Here is an 18,846-nt window from a genome sequence, read left to right on the forward strand (position 1 = left end):
TTATTAGAATATGCATAAGCTGAGCAAGTTTGGTACTGCTCGTCCGTCTGCCACGGGGCTCTGTTTACATCTTGAATTACTCAAATTAAATGTAAAAAGAGTTTCACAGCATCTTAAAGTGCTCATTACTTTAATTCAAACAGCACAGAGTTCCCCTCAAAATAGATGACTCTGTCCATCTGTTTATTTCCCTCTGCTGCACTGATTTCCTGCTTTTCTGGAACTGGTGAGAAACACTTCAAAGCCAGCTGATGTAAACTACAAGGGGAAGTCTCCAGCTCACGTCGCTGGGCTCTGGAGGGCCCCGGCAGCCTGGAAGGAATAGGCGTCCACATACTCTCCGGCCCATGCAGAGCATGCTGTCCACAGTGCACGGGCTCTGTCCCTCCGGAGATCCGCTTTAAGGCAGGATGGGTTTGCATGCTAGTTTTTCCATTCATGGCGTCAATAATCTTCTTATTTTCAGTCATATAAATTTTCTCACATTTTTAAAGTTTGTCATTATTTGTCCAAAGTTCTGTCATTATTTGCCCATATTTGATTTAACTGTTTGATAAACGATGGGTTGATCCCTTCAAATATTTAGACTTACTATATCTCTGCCTCCATTTATATTCTTGCCCCAGGACTAGAAGGGGAGGGCCTATTTCTAGCTTCTGGTGACCACAGTGACTGTATGAGTCCATGTTCTAGTGGGGCAAGTGTTGGACTGACTAGGAAACCCTGGAGGCTCTGACAAAGTAATTGCTTCTTTTATGATTTTATATAAAATTGATCTTTCTATTCTTGATTGTAAATGTCAATCAAATGTTCAGGGTTCTCAGACTGTGAAGCTCGTAAGCACTGCAATGCTCTTTGAATTGTAGGCAACCTTGAATTCAGTGTCATTCTGGATAATTCCCAAACAGCTTTAATAACAGGCAGATTTCCCCATTTACATTTGAACAATAATTACAAAAATCTTACCATTTTTATAAGCAGCTTATTTTTATTTTTCTATGTGCCACCATAGTCCATATTATATGCATTACTAAAATTATTAAAATTTTAAAGTCTAACCTAGTTAGAATTTTTATATTCTATTTTGGTATAAGTAATTTTTTTCTGCGTTGTCACAGAATCATCACAAATGACTGCAGAAAATTCATCAGTTTGGTAGCCTGTATTGTATATAATCATTTTTCTATTGCAAGTTTTCGTGTGTCCAATTGTTTGCTATTAAACAATGTTGCAGTGTATTATTCTCCCTCTTCCTGACTGGCCCTATTTTGGGGCTTACTTAGGTGAACTAGTAGTAATGGTAGTAGAAGAAGCAGCATTCCCCAATCCATTATCGAGAACCCTTGGGACAATTATGTTTTGGAATTCAGAATCAATTAGATTTTAGAAAGGTTACATGGTGAGTTTGCTGTGTATCATGTAAAACTCCTAGCAGTGTCTGAAAGCAACAGCCCATAATCAATCCCATTGATATTTCAGCAGTGACATATATGAATATTCACACCAAGCAGTAGAAATAAAGACTATAAATATCCCCTCATTAGTTGAGGTTGGGTTTTGCTATCAAATGAGATCACATCAGGTCAGTTATTGATGCCATATGAGTTATGGAAAAACTTTTCAGCACTTTTTGAATTTGGAACTGAAAATAAGATAGTGAGGACTAACAGAAACTATAATTAATATGAGCTTCCATGAGTTTATTATTATAACCAGAATTAATTATTAAGGTCCAGGCACTATATATGAAGCTCTTTAAACAGCATAGATTTCAGTTTTATTTTATTTGAAAACATTTTTCTTTTAATAAGATTACAACTACATGAATGTAATTTTTGGTCTCTATGCTGTCATGTCATCTTATTTATAATTACTGGTTGTATTTACTAAGTTTATTTCTTTATTTGAAGTGTCCTGTTTTGTTTTTAAATTATTCTACTATTTCAGAAGGTCCGTATTTTTATTTTAATAGTTACATTTGTCTTAATATTTTTATGGTGTTCTGAATTCCCTCTTTACTTACTTATTCTTGTCCTCAGTTTAAATGCCATCCTTTAACTCTCATCTATTACCTATATAACAGTCAATTGTCTTACTCTAAATTCTCCCTTTTTTCTCCTTTTTATTAATTTCTAATTGCATTCTTTCTACTCTATCAGAACATATGATGCTTACATATTACTCTTCAACTTATGATACCTTTCTCATTCTAAGATCTGTAGCTAAATATATGAAATAGCCACCTTTAGTCCTTTGGCAAACTTTTATTTATTTATCATTGGTTGGATGATATTCATTGCCTAAATTAATGGTTGGTAAGCATTTTCTGTAAATTAGGGCCAGAGAGTAATTATTTTAGGCTTTAGGGGCCAAATTTGTCATATCGGTTCGATTCTGCCATTGTTATCACAAAAGCAACCATCGACACTGTGTAAGTAGATGGGTGAGGCTGTGACACAATAAAATTTTATCTTAAAAATGAGTGGTACTTCCCTGGCCAGTGTGACTCACTGGTTGAGCATTGTCCCATGAACTAAGAGGTTGCAGGTTTGATTGCTAGCAGGGCACATACCCAACTTGTGGGCTCAGTTCCCAGTAGGGGGCATGCAGGAGGTTCTCGCTCATCAATATTTCTCTCTCTCTCTCTCTCTCTCTCTCTCTCTCCCTTCCTCTTTCTCTAAAAGCAATAAAAACATATTTAAGAAATAAATAAAAATGGGTGGCAGACTGAATTTGGACTCTGGGCTATACTTTTGACCCCTGCTCTAAATCCACAGGAATGGAACATGTGTTTTTGACCCCTGCTCTAAGTCCACAGGAATGGAACATGTGTCCAATATTCTCTGAGTTCTGGCACATTCAAAACAATTTCTTATGGACTTGATAGTTGGAGGACAGTAAAGCTGGGTACAATAGCCTTTGTCTGCACTTTCTTCCTCAAGCTTATTGAAAATACTGTTTCATTGTTGTTTTGTAGTATGTAGTTTTGGAAAATGTGATACCATTCTGATCTCTTTGCCTTTGTAATGTATTTTATCTTTTTGTCTGGAGACTTTATGGGATTTTCTTTATCTTTAAGGTCTAATGGTTTTACCAGGATATTTCTCAGACATATAAATTATCCTCTGCAGTATTCCGGTCTTCTTTTACCTAGGGAAAGTTTTCTTGGATTTTATTAATAATCATTACATTGGATTCATTGTTTCAAGTTTCTTCTTTCGGGACACCAGTTATACTTAAGTTCAATCTTCTTTGTCAGACTTCCATTTTAACCACTTTCTTTCTGACCTGTTTTATTTTTTCTTTATCTTATTTTAATTCTTTTGGATGTTTATCTGCATACTTCAGTACCCTTTATTAAGTTTTTACTTCCAATGTCATTTTTGCCTTTTTCTTTTATTTTTCTAGAATTCTATCAACTCATGTTTCATTCCTCCTTTTTTTCTCTGTGTTATTAGTTTTTGTATTTCTGATTAGAGGTGTTTTTTTTCTTTTTTCACATTCCCAAATCTTGTTTGCGGATATGTAATTCCATTTAGAATGCTGTGTTAAAGTTTTCTTCAGTTTCATGTCACATTTGTGAGAAAAGAATTTTCATCAGAAGTAAATTTTTGTTCAGATCTTCTTTTTGCACTAGCTCTGTATAGATATGATATGCTTTTTATTAGTCCCATGCACTTATGGGTATTGATTAGTCCTACTCATTTTTCTGTCAGTTATGCTCTCTTTGGGGCAGGTCCTTTTAATGATGATTTTGTTAGTGGGCAGAGGTGGGGCAAGATTTGCATGTTTTGTTTCTCTTTCACTTCTTTAAAATCCTTAATATTCTTCTCTTTCTTTTTTTTCTCTTCACTGCATCATTTCCAAGGGAAATCACCTTTTGTATATTTATCTGATTCTCCCCAGAAGCAACCATTCTCTAAGCTGACACTTTTGGTCCTGCACACTCTTACGCCCCTTTCCTATGGCCAGGACAGTGAACAACCAAGTCTGATCTGTGTTCAGTATTTTGACATTTACTGTTGTACTTTTGCTTTCTGTGGATGATTTTGTCACAACTCTTTCTAAGTCACACACTCTCCTCTGTTTTTTTCTTTTGTTTTGTTTGTGTGTATGTGTGTTTTTTTTTTTTTTTTATTACCGAATCATTTAAGACTCTATTCTCCCATTCTCTGCACCTACAGACTTGCAGCAGTGATGGGCAGCAAGGTCACTGTTAGAATTTATTTATTTATTTTTATACTCATGGGTAATGTAAAGGTTGTAGTGTTCTCTTTATCATGGTAATAGAGAAGATATGTTTTCTATATTCTCTTTGTTGATTTTATGTTTTGAGGGGAAGAGGGAAAGGAAGATTTACAATCAGGTACCTATCATTGTTCAGCAAACCTAGATGCCCCACCTGTTCATTACGATAATTTTGAAAGTATATCAAAATTTCTTGTTGATTCAACAATGAAATCTAGTAAGGTTTTTAAAGATACAATTCCACATCTCTGGGGTGCATAGTTACATCATTATGGAGAGTGACTTAAATATTCATTTCCAATGCTATGAAATACCTACTAGCCAACCCTGTTTTTCTTTAGTCAGTGGTTCTCAACCTTCATTATGCCGCGACCCTTTAATACAGTTCCTCATGTTGTGGTGACCCCCAACCATAAGATTATTTTCATTGCTACTTCATAACTGTAATTTTGCTACTGTTATGAATCGTAATGTAAATATCTGATATGCAGGCTGTATTTTCATTGTTACAAATTGAACATAATTAAAGCATAGTGATTAATCACAAAAACAATATATAATTATATATTTGTTTTCTGATGGTCTTAGGCGACCCCTGTGAAAGGGTCATTCGACCCCCAAAGGGGTCGCGACCCGCAGGTTGAGAACCGCTGCTTTAGATAAAAGTTCCTGGCATGAATTAACATAAATTTTTTCATAATGTAATGAGGTATAATACCACACAGTTATTGTTTGCTTCTACTACTGAATTGTAAATCATTATTATTATATAACTTACTAACCTTATAAGGACATGTCATATTTTGGTACTTGAATACATTTGTGCAAATCACAAAATCTTAGAGTATTAGCTCAGCAATTCAGATGCAGAGCAAATAATTTGATGGGGTTGCCTCAAGGCTCCAGGCTTCAAATTTCTCTCTCCTTATGCTTCACCAAGAATTAATGGTATTAATGGTTAATGTTCTCCATTTCTCATATTAATGATATTAAATACACCTGTTATACTAAATATATTACCAGAAGAAGAGGCACATTAAATTATTATAATCAATTAACAGTTCAATCCCCAAGCAAAGCCCTGAGAAAATGAGACTCAGGATCAGTAAGGCTATCCTGTTAAAAGGGAGGCATTGATGAAGTTAAAAACAGCAGTAAAACAACAACAGCAAAATTAGTAGCAGCAGCAGCAGCAGCAGCAGCAGCAGCAGCAGCAGCAGCAATAGTATTGGCTAACATGAAGTGAACACTGACTCTACTAAGCCAGGGCACTCTACTAGTCTATTTACAGAATTCCATTTTCTTGATAATCCTTTGAGGTATTAGTATCGTTATTTCTATTTTACATATATGGAAAAAACTTTAAAAATCTAAGTCACTTTGCTAAGATACAAAAGGAATTCATATTGGTGGGTATAAATTATCTCATTTAATCATTGTAATAATCTTATAAAAAATTTACTGTGATTATTCTGATATTACAAATAAGAAAATGTAAACTCAGATAATAAAGTGTCCAACTTTAGAAACTTTAGTATCAGTTAAAAACAAAACAAAGGAAGCTAAAAAATAAAAAAATTTAAGTCACCCATATTTCTACTATCTTATAGTTACTACTGTCAATATTTTACTGTATCCCTTTTCAGTAAATATACAAATACATACATGGAATCATACCAAATGAACTATTTATGAACTGTTTTAGTAACTATGTGAAAATTCCTAATGTGCATGTTTCATTCCTCTATTGTTGATTACTTAGGTTGTTCCTTTTTTACTTGTTTGTTTATTTATAAATAATGCTGTGATGAATATTTAGGACAATATTTTTGCACATACCTAGTTATCTCCACTGGATTTAATTCCTAAAGTTCACTTCTGACTTATAAAGTATGCAGCTTTAAGAGATTTAATACTTAATATTAAAATATATTTCTAATAATCTAGCATGTTACAGATCAGAATAATGCTGCATTACATCATAGTTTTGAATGTCACTAAATATGTTGCAATGTGTTATCAGCACTCTATACACACTTGCACCTTCATACTCCAATGCATAACAATGGCTAAAAATATTTTTTATTGAAATAATTGTAAAAGACCTGTCATTGAAAAATTAGATAAACATTTTTGTAGATCAGAAACACTCAAAGGCAAATGGGAGCTGAAACCTTGTTTCTACTGGACTTCCAGAATAGAAGCAGACAACGGCAGCCCAACTGGTCATTCCAAGAGAATGTGATCAAACACACCTGTTCATGGTGGCAATCATATTTAGACTCACTTTGTGAGAAGTTATACAGTAGGGTTCTCCCAGTGAAGAAAGGCTGAAAATGTTTCAATTGCTTCCTGGATCTGCGAATGGCTAGGTAATTAAAGATATAGTCCCACGAGACAAGAGTTAAAGGGCTCCAAATATGAAACCTGTTTCTGAACTAGGGACTCTGCTGTGGTGCCCAGATGAAGACAACCAAAACACATCCAGCTGGGAAGATCAAATGCTGAGAAAAAAATATAAAATATACGAAATGAACTTGCATATCAAATGTCAAAGTTAATGCAGAAAATTGAGGTCTAAAAGATACCTCATCAGCCAAAAACATTCCACTTTAAGGAAATGGATATAATAGGAGATTCTTAAAGTAATTTCAAAATAAATTTATTTAACATATTTAATGAGATTAAGGGAGATCAGAGGATTATTAAAGAAACCAACTAGATATATATTCTAAAAATGAAAAATATGGCTATGGAATTGAAGAACTTGCAGGCATAATAAACACCACACTGACTGACATAGTTGAAAAGAGAATTAATGACTAAAATGATTAATGCTGAGGAATTTATTCAGATTGCAAAATGGGAAGATAAAAGAAAAAATATGAAACAGAACATAGGAATCACTGATAATAGAAGGAGAAGCTATAAAATATAATAGAAGTTCAAGAAAGAAAGGATGGGATCATAGAAACTCAGTGTTAAGATGTTAACTGAGAATTTGCAGACTTAAAGAAAAACTTCAATTATCAGATAGATTTTTTTAAAGCACTGAAATTCACTCAGGAAAAATAAAAATGTGATGGATACATCACAAACTGATGAGCACCAAGTTTTCTGTTAAGAAATATTTACAAAGTTACTTATTTTATTTTAACCTTGGTCACTATTATTAGCTTTGTTCCTTTTGAAACAATTGTTAAGTATAAATGGCTAAATAATGGGGGAAGCGTCTTGTAATACAGAACAGTGAACTATAGAGCATGAGTTTTTCCATATGAAACTTCAAGGACTTTGATATATAGCTCAATTTCTCCAGTTTCTGGCCACCGGGTACTATTTAAAGGATATAATTTATATATAGAAACAACCAATTTTAGGTTAATTTTTAAAAGATTTTTTCATAAATTTTATAATATACTAGAGGCCCAGTGCATGAATTTGTGCACTGCTGGGGTCCAGCCAGTCCACCCCATGGGGGCCTTCAGGGTGGGCTGGCTGGGGTGGAGGGCCAATCGGGGGCGGGGCCGGCCGGGGCAAGGGGGTGCTTTGCCAGCCGGCCCCGCCCCTGATCGGGGTTGGGGAGCCTGCTAGGGGTGGGCCCAGCCAGAGCAAGGGGCCACAGACATTCTGGTCGTTCTGTCGTTCGGTCTATGTGCATATTACCCTGTTATTATATAGGATCATTAGCATTTTAAAACCAGAGCATTAATGATACTTCCAGTGGCCATTTGCCTTATCTACTGGCAAAGCTGCTCTAGCCACAGCTCACTCCATTCCCAAGATTCTAAAGGCCAATCTGCTGCCAGGAAGTCCACCACTGAGGAAAGCCCATGTGTGGTGTCAACTGACAAGGAGAGGACCCCACTTGCTGGAATGGACCCCTGGAGACTTGGCTGAGGGAGAGTTGCCACCTTTCAAATGGACTTCAACTGGAAGAGGAAAGGCAAGGGAACCAGAAAATACATTTGCCAATCTCCCATCTCAGTCCCCTCTGTCTTCCCTGCTCAGCATTGTTCTGAAATACAAAAGTTTCATATGGCCTCAGTGATGACACCTCTTTAGGAGTGAACAACTGAGCTGCATTGGTAATGCACTTGCTGGTATTTGGTCTCTTTCCATCCCTTAATTAATTCCCCCTTTCCCTCACTCTTAAGTCCCTGAAATGGCACTGCCCAACAAAGTGTTATCAGATAATCTTTTGTCTTGGACTCTTTTCTAGGGAGCCTGGGCTAAAAACTATATTAATATCTGACAGATAACTTGAGCCATAAGCCATATTCTGTATCCAGCCAATTTCTCCTCTTTTTATTCACTATATCTAAAAATCCAAATTTACAGTCACAGGTTGTCAGGAATGGCAGCAAGTTTGTGGTGGTTCTGACAAATGGTTCTGTATGGAATACAGACATAGAAATTGAGAAGAGATTTCCTACTGACGACTACTTTCATCATTCAGTCAGATACTAAATCAATGAGTATATCACATTCAAAAGCCAGAGGTTGAATATTTCAACTTGAGAGATGACAGCAAATGGATTCCCAATTTTACTCTTATTGCATTTGATTTTGGAAAGTATTTCTTCATGTCCTTATGGTTCTCATTCTCTGGTTAGTGTAGAAAATCAGTAATAGAATATGTCAAATTCTTAGTGATTATGTTATTTGTACCACACTCTGGCCTTTGTAAATCATCCTAACCTTTACCCTTGACATTAAAAAGAAACATTTTTAAAAAACTGAACTAATAGGTTTATCTTATTTAAAAGACTTAAATAATTGCAAAGAAACACCATATGATTAAACACTTAAAATCCTAAGAATGGTCTTTACAAGGATTATAAGAACCATAATTTTATTTATTAGACACATTTTAATATTTTATTATTAAAATTTTCCAACATACAGAAGAGTTGAAAGAATTGTGCTGTGAATAATTATGTATTACCTACATTCTACAGTTAACATTTTCTTTATCATGTCTTTCTATCTCTCCATATTTTTATTCATCCATCAAGTCATCTCATTTTAGATATATTTCAAAGTAATTGCTATATGTATATTGTTAACTAGAGTTGAAAATTTTTATAGTTTTTTGTGAAAGTAAAATTAATTATATATAATGAATGCACTAGTTTTAAGTGTACTGTTCTATTAGTTTTGACAAATCCAAACATCTATGTTATTCAAACACCTACTGTTAGGTAGAAATGTACCATCATCTCTAGGAAATTCCTTCATGTGACAACCCCATTCTTATTTTTTAATGATAGATTCATTTTGCCTGTTCTAGAGTTTCATGTAAGTGTAATCATAGAGTATCCACTATGTACTATTTTATGTAATAACTTTTTTCACTCCTCATAATGTTTTAAAGATTCATCCAATCCATTGGGTATATTGTTGCAGAAGACCGGAGAAAAATCAAGCCACGCTTAGAGAAAGGGAGTTACATTTTATTATTAAATTCTGTGCAGGCCCAGAGAAAAATGTGTCTTTCAAATTCTGGGCGCCCCAACATGGAGGAAACTCTCTTTATTTATACTTTTCCCAGTCCTTTGTCTCCCAAATTTGAAATGAGACTTCCGGGCCTTCTGAGAAAGAAGGCCAAAATGCTGGGAAGGAGCCATGAGACCATATCTCAAGGCCTGGCTTTGTGTCAGCACTGACAACTCTGTCTGGGGCATAGTTTATGGCCTCTCTGGAACGGGAGTAGTCTTATTTCCCTTACTATTTAAGCAAGCAAGTATTTACAGAAGCCATACTATCAGGGTTAAAATTTCAAACAGCAGTTTTTATATAAGATGGATGCTTCAATATGAGTAGTCCATTCTTTTTTATTGCTGGGCTTTATAACATTATACAAATATACCACAGTTTATTTAGCCATTCTGCTATTGATGGACACCTGAGCCATTTTAAATTTTGGGTTATTATGAATAAAACTACTATGAACATTTTTGTATAAGGTTTTTTTTTTTTTTTTGGTAGATGTATGTTTTTATTTTTCTTGAGTAAATACCCTAGGAGTAAAATTTCTGGGTATAAGGTCAGTGTAGATTTACTTTTATTAAAAAATTGCTGTACCATTTTTCCAAAATGATTAAAGCATTTTATAGGACATCAGCAATACATGAGAGTTTTCATTGCTTCACAGCCTTGCCAATATTTGGTATTGTCAATCTTTTTTAGTTTTAGTCATGTTAATGGGTATGCAGTGGTATCTCATTGTGGCCATAATTTGTATTTATCTGATGATGTTGAGCACATTTTTATGAGCTCACTAGCCATTTGTATATCTTCCTCTATAAAATATTTTTTCAAATATTTTTGCTCATTTCATATTGAGTGAATTATACTTTTTATTATTGTTATAGTTCTTTGTGTATTCTGAAGGCCAAATTTCTGTCAGATTTATATTTGTGAATATTTTATCCTAGTCTATCTTGTATATTTATTTTCTTAACAGTATTTATTGATTAATGCAAGGTTTTTTTTTGTGTGTGTGTTTTTACCACAATGAAGTCTAATGTATCATTTTTTTCTTTTATGTTTATTGTGTTCTGCGACCAAGAAACATTTTGTCTACCCCCAAGTCACCAAAAATATTATTTTATATTTTCTATTGTAAGTTTTAAGGTTTATCTTTATATTAAGCTTTTTATCTACCTTGAATTAATTTTGGGATACTGTATAAGGGAGGGGTAGAGATTAATTTTTTATATATGGATATCTATTTTTATCACCATTTGTGAAAATCTTTGTTTTCTCTATTGGATTAATTTGGTACCTTTTGTGAAAAAATCAGTTAAACTTCCCTGTAGAACACTCCACCCAACAACAGCAAATACATTTCTTCTTTTCTAGTGCACATAGAACATTTTCCATATGTTAGGCCATAAAACTAGTCTCAATATATTTTAAAATGTTGAAACTATACAAAGCATGTCCTTCAACTACAATGCAATGAAATTATAAATCAATCTTAAAAAGAAAGTTGGAGACTTCACAAATATGTTAAAATTAAACAACACAGTTCTAAATAACCAATGGGTCAGAGAAAAATCTACAAAAAATAGAAAATATTTTGCGATAAATTAAAACAAAAACCCAGTGTACTGACACTTGCGAGAAGGAGTGAAAGCAGTGCTGAGAGGGACATTTATAGCTACAAATGCCTTCATTAAAATAGTAAAGATCTCAAATTAATAGTTAAACTTTTCACCTCAATGAAGCAGAAAAAGAAAGAGCAAGAAAAAGGAATGAAATAATCAAGATTAGAGTGGAGAAAAACAAAATAGAGAATATAAAAACAATACGGAAAATCCCTAATATTGGTTCTTTGAAAAGATCAGCAAATTGGCCACCCCCTAGCTAGACTGAATAAGAAAGAAAGAAAGAAATTACTAAAATCAGGAATTGAAGAGGAAACCTTAACTACTGATCTTATAGAAATAAAAAAAAGATTCAAAGAAATTGTGAATAAATTAGATGATCTAGATAAAATGGACTAATTCTTAGAAACACACAAACTACCAAAACTGTATTTAAAAAGCAATAGAAAATCTGAATAGAACAATAACAAGTGAAGAGATTGACTTAATAATAATAAAAAAAATCCAACAAAGAAAAGCCAATCACCAGTCAATTTCACTGGTGAATTCAACCAAATATTTAAAATAGAACAACAATCCTCAAAATCTTCTAAAAAGAAATTGAAGAGGGGAGAATACTTTATAACTCGTTCTAGGAGACCAGCATTACAAAGTCATACAAACACATCAAATGAAAACAGAACTAACGATCATTTTTTCTTATGAATATAGATGGAAAAATCCTCAACAAAATATTAGCAAACCGAATCCAGCAGCATATTAAGAGAATTATATACCATGACTATGTGGGATTTATCCCAGGAATTCAAGGTTGGTTCAACACACAAAAATGAATCAATGTAATATATTATATTAAGAGAATAAAGAAGAAAAAAACACTTGACCATCTCAATAGATACAGAAAATCATGTGACAAAATCCAACACACTTTTATGATAACAAACTAAACAGACTTGGAATAGAAGGGAACTTCCTCAATCTAATAAAGGGTATCTATGAAAACCCACAGTAAACATCATACTTGATGGTGAAAAACTTAAAGCTTTCCCCCTCACATCATAAACAAGACAAGAACTTCTGTTATACTGGAAGTTCTAGCTGAGGCAGTTAGGCAAGAAAAAGAAATAAAAGGCATGCATACTGGAAAGGAAGGAGTAAAACAACCTCTAATTGCAAATAATATTGTATATGGAAAATCCCAAGGAATCCAGAAAAAAATATATTAACACTAATAAGTAAATTCAGCAAAGTTGCAGGATACAAGATCCATATAAAATATCAATTGTATTTCTATATTCTTGCAGTAAACAGTGTAGTCAAGAAAATTCCAGTTATAGTGCCATCAAGAATAAAATACTTAGAATAAGTTTAACCAAGAAAATAGAATACTTGTGCACTGAAAACTATAAAACATTGATGAAAAAAGTCATAGAAGTCCTAAATAAGTGGAATAATATCCCATATTCATGAATTAAAGAGTTAATATTCATTAAATTGCAGTACTCCTCAAATTGAACTATAAATTCAATGTAATTCCTATCAAAATTTCAACTGTATTTTTTGCATAAATAGGCTGATTTTTTAAATTCATATGCAAATGCAAGGAATTCCTTAAAATAATCTTGAAAAGGAATATGGGAGAGCTCATTGGAGGATTCACATTTCCTGATTTCAAAGTTTACAATAAAGCTGCAGTGATCAAGACAGTAAAGAACTGGCAGAAGGATAGATATAAAAATCAAAGGAATAGAAGTGAGAATCCAAAACCAAACCCAGACAGCTATGGCCAACTGATTTTTGGCAAGAGTGTCAAGGTTATTTAGTGTGGGGAAAAATAGTCTTTCAACAAATGGTATTCAAACAACTGGAATATCCACATGTAAAAGATGAATTTGGACCCTAAACACACACAAAGTGCAAAAATTATTTTTTTAAAAACCAAACCTAAGGAGCAAAACTATAAAAGTCTTAGAAGGACACATAGATGTAACTCTTCATGACTTTGGGTTAGGCAATGATTTCATAGGTATGATACCAACAACACAATAACCACAGGAAACAAAAGATATGTTGGACTTCATCAAAATTTAAACTTTTGTGCATCAAAGGACACTATCAAGAACATGAAAACAAAATAAACAAAAAATACCTGTACAGAATAGGAGAAAATCATATATCTGATAAAATTCTAATGTTCAAAATATATAAAGAACTTTTAAAGTCCAGTTGGTGTGGCTCTGAGGTTGAGAGCACCATTCATACACAAAGAGGTCACTGGTTCCATTCCTGGTCAGAGCACATGCCTGGGTTGCAGGCTTGATCCCCAATAGGGGCTGTGCAGGAGACAACCAATCGATGTTCCTCTCTCATCGATCTTTCTATCTCTCTCTCCCTCTTTTTTCCTCTCTCTGAAATCAATAAAAGTATTTTTTTAAAGAAACTTTTACAACTGAGCAATAAAAAGACAAATAACCCAATTTTTAAAAAGTTCAGAGTGTTTTAATAGACATTTCTTCAAAGGAGATATACAAATGGCAATAGGCACATGAGAATGTGTTCAATATCATTAGCCAGTAGGGAAATGCACACCAAAGCTTTAATGAGATACCACTTCACATCCACGAGGATAGCTATCATTATAATAATTTTTAATGGAAAATAAGAAGTCTTGGCAAGGATTTGGAGGAATTGGGACCCTTATAAATTTCTGCTTAAAATGGTACATCTGCTGTGAAAAGCAGTTTGGCAGGTCCTTAAAATGTTAAACTTAGAGTTCCCATATGACCCAGGAATTCCTTTCCTTGGTACTCATAGAATTTAAAACATATGCTCATATAAAAAAACAAATTTCTTAGTAGCCTTATGCATCATATCCAAACAGTGGAACCAACCCAAATGTCCATCAGCAGATAAATGGATTAACAGGATGTGGTATATCTATATAATGGAGTATTACCAGCCATGAAAAAGGAATGACGAAGTACTAATGAAGAAGTTCTAATACTAGGAGGATATTACACTAATTGAAAGAATCCATACACTAAAGTTCACATGTTGTATATTTCCATTTATATGAAATATGCAGAATGGACAAAACCATAGAGACAGAAACTAGATAGTGGTTCCCAGGGGAGAAGGGGACAGGTAGTGAGACCTAACAGGTACAGGTTTTGTTTTGGAATGATGAAAATGTTCTGAAATTTGGTAATGGTGATAGTTGCACAACATTATCAATATACTAAAAAAAAACATACACTTTAAAATTGTACACTCTAAAATGATGAATTCTATATTATATGAATTTTATCTCAATACAAAAATGATTTTTAAGTCAATTGATGACATAAATGCTGGTCAATTTCTGGGCTTTCGAGTCTATCTTACTGGTCTATTTATACCACATTGTCAAGACTCTTGTAGCTTTATTGTGAATTTGAAAGTCAGATGGAGTGAGTCTTCTAACTTTTCTTTTTCAAGATCACTTTGGGTAGTTTGCTATGCTGTTTGCTTTTAAAAACTTGGGTGCATATCTTCCCTTTCACAGCAAGCATACATCAACATAGAAGAGTATTCTATGGGTACGTTACCCTTTTCTTTTTCTTTATTTTTTATTAAATGTATTGTAGTGACATTGGTTAATAAAATTATCTAGGTTTCAAGTGTACAGTTCTATTATACATCATATGTATATTGCATTGTATGTTTACCACAGTTAAATCTCCTTTTCATTTCTTAACATAGCAAATTGAAAAAAAAAAAGTACACTTGGTAGGAATGATTTAGTTGTATTCACAGAGGTAAATATTTCCTTCAGTATTTCATCAAGATCAGAAGGGAATATTGTTCATTCACAATGGCCTTTTTGGAACAAATCAGTCTGTGAATTGGTGTTAAAATAAAGCATCTTTGTGTGATTATGATGATACCTTTCCTTCTTGCTACATGTCTGATGCTCCATCAGTATTTATCACAATACACCTTTTCCAGTTTTATCTTACTTCACAAAACACCACTACCTAAATTCCTATACAACAAAGGCTCTTTAAGCCCTTCTCCCTCTGCGTGCACCATGATTTGCCAGGACCTGATTCATGTGCTACATACCCTTGTTTTTTTTTCCAGTTGAGAGGCTGTCTATGAGAGAGCAATTGCTCTTCCATACTGCATGCCGCTGTTGTTGTGCGGTGTCCAGCTGTATCATTTGATAAAGAAATTTTACCAATAGCTTGTTCTCCTATCTCTCTAAGTATAACATTTGTTATACTGGGGATCATTTCATAAGCTTTCAGTGATACTTGTTCCATTTCATGCTGTAAGGGATGCGACTTTGAAGGATGCTACCGTAGTTTGCTCTCTTTGCCTTTAGCAACAATGTGCATCAGTTTTGTGCGGAAAAACAATTTTTTGTGCTTATTATGGAAAATCTAATTTTATTTACTAGAGAAGTCACTGTGTTTAGAGATATTTTTTTTAATGTGGTGGTTTCATACTACTATTTGACAGTTTCACATGAGACAAAATACTTAGAATTGAGAGTGAACAGCTGGCTGGTTCAATAAAATCTAATTTTCAGATTCATCACAATTCTTTCTATTACCTTTTTTTCTTTTTAGACTGTGTGTGAAAAATCATCACACTTGTAAGCAAAACACACAGACTCACATTTTCTGTTAGCCTTCAGCTGCTCACTATTCATGTTTTAAACATTATTTCGAATTGTGTTATTTTGTCACCACTCACCATAACCCGATTTTTATAAATCAAAATTAAGCTCACATTTCAAACATATATAAACAGAATCATTTAGAACCTTTTTCTGTGAAATCATGAAAGACCTGGGGAACCTTTGATAGACTCCCAGAGACCACCAAAATGCCTAAGACCCCTGAGAGACATAACCAAAATGTTTAAATACTCCCACCTAGCAAGCCTATCTTCTTGAAGTGCTTCACTGATTTTTCCCCAACTTAGCCAACAATCTGTCCCCTTGCTTGTTCAACAAGTGACAGTTCTCAGACACCTCCCAGGCTCTGGGATCATGCAGTGCCAAATTACCATCAAGAAAGCGTCTATCAACTTGTATTTCCCACCATCTGTGGGTGAGAAAGTCTGTCTCCCCAACCTCACCGGCTCTGGGTAAAGTTGCATTTTATACGATGTTTAAATTTTGGAAACAGCACTTAATCAGATACAGTCCAAATGACTCCTCAAGGTCCCTTACATTGTCTGTGGAGTATAGATGCAGGAAATGGATCCACATGTCTTGTATGAAGTGCAGTATTAGAGTTCGGGCTCATTGAGTGGAACGGTAGTCATAATAACCCCGATCATTTTTATTGTGATTTTTCTCTCTCCCTTTATATTTGTTTATTTGTTTTTGACTGCACTTATGTTTTAGTTTTCTTAAATGAAATGTAATTGTTTTATGAATTGCCTTTGTATTTTGTTTGTCTTTTTCTTACACTAAGGGTATGATTTATTATATAATTATTATGTAATTATTCTAAACATGTTTCCTAATATGCCATCTCTATGCATGGTATGATCTGTGTGTGTTTGTATGTGCATATGTGCATGTGTTCTGTTTATGACCCTATTTAAGTATGTAACATCCTAAATTTAATTTGTAGAATACTTTCAATTTATTTTATATTTCAATTTTTAATTTTAATGGAATTTCTTTTTATATATAGCAGCCAAGTTTATTTTTCCTCAAGGGTTTAAACCATTATCTCCTGGAGGGACTTCCTTAAAAGTTCTCTGATATTTTTATATTTTCTCATTCTGGTTTTTCTATAAGACTTTCAGCTCTTAATAATCTGAAAGATCAGAAAACATGTAAAGTGTTTTCTGTACACAAATTTTTCCTGTAACACACTTGTGCCCAGGGCTCTTCCTTCCTCCTGGAGGAGAATGATGCTACCTCAATGATTTAGCTATAAATAAGACAATGGAGAAAAGAAAGCAAGCAAGCTCTTTAATCCTGTGGCAAACACTGTTAATTATCCCTCAATATTAGTTCTTGCATTCCCTCTTAGTAATATTACTAAATTCTTAGCTGGGTATATGACCAACCAGAAGAAATACTAGAGACTATATAATTCCTAGTCTCCTTGAAGCTGGGAAATAACTGGTTTTTGTAACATGTCCTCAAAGGTGGGAGGGATAACCTTTCCTGCCCTTAATTCCTTGTTGCTGGTTAGGATGTGGCCATGATGACTGGAGCTAACACAGCCATTTTGGACTGTATAGCATCCTGTTACACTGGCCAGAGCAATGAGATGGAAGTAGCCTGGGTCCCTGACTTTGTGGAACTGACATCTGGACTGCCTCTTCCACCTCTTCTTTTACGCGCCCCCCCCCCTCTGCAAAAAAATATTAACTTTTAGCTGGTGTAAAATGTTGTGTGTGTGTGTGTGTGTGTGTGTGTGTGTGTGTTTATTGGATTTTTGTTATATGTAGCTGCACTTAATCCTGAATCATACAGAAACATATGAAGGACATATATCTTATTCAGGATTATATTCACAGGACTTGGCACTGGACCTAAAATATAGTAAATGCGCAGTAAATGTGTGTGGAAGACATATTTCCATTTATAGGCAAGATAGTAGTGCTTCTGAGAATTCCAGGTAAGTTGATATAGTATATACATTCCATGTCTCATCTTCCCTAATTTGAACTTTGAAACCTTAAAAAAAAAATCATCCTCTCAGCTATGGTTTGCATAACAATAATCTTTCCTAAAGGACTCTGTAGATGCACCTGCTTTATTTGACGTCTACTTTTTAAGAATGGTCAGGTCTGGGAGCATTCCCCACCACTTGATTCATTTTTCTTGGAGCACACCATAAACGGGGGACGGTGAGTGCTCCGGAATAGATCCCAGCCAAGGTCTGGCACTGCAGTGACAGCTCGCTGCGAGGTTTATGCACCTATTTAATTGCAGTTACATCCTCTCTATTCCCTGGGGGCCCATCTGTATGAAGAAATAGGCAGTTGGCCGAGGATGTTGGAATTAAACATTCCTTGCTAATTATTTAATTTTCGTTTGGCACAAACTAAAACCTCTTAAGTTTAGTCAGAACTAAGAGTCAATTACCTTCTTTTGCTATCAAAGAGCCTACCATTTATAACTAAAAACAAACACACGACTTTATTCTTGCCTTTGTCTTCAACCCTGGCCAATGAAACTGCTTTTCTCTCTCACCAGCTCTTCCTGGAATAATGACAGGAGCATCTCGTGCTTTCTATCATAAAAATGGAGGCGTGGGTAAACATGGAGTGTAGACAGCTTCTCAGACCTCCATTCCTTGCACATGTTCAAGCCTTCCTTTATTTCATCTACAATTTTTTAAAATATATTTTTATTGATTTCAGAGAGGAATGGAGAGGGAGAGAGAGATAGAAACATCAATGATGAGAGAGAATCATTGATCGGCTGCCTCCTGCATGCCCTCTACTGAGGATCGAGCCCACAACC

Source organism: Myotis yumanensis, unplaced genomic scaffold, assembly GCF_028538775.1.
Source record: "Myotis yumanensis isolate MYYU_CA2020_CCGP unplaced genomic scaffold, mMyoYum1.0.hap1 SCAF_1, whole genome shotgun sequence".
Lineage (NCBI taxonomy): Eukaryota > Metazoa > Chordata > Mammalia > Chiroptera > Vespertilionidae > Myotis > Myotis yumanensis.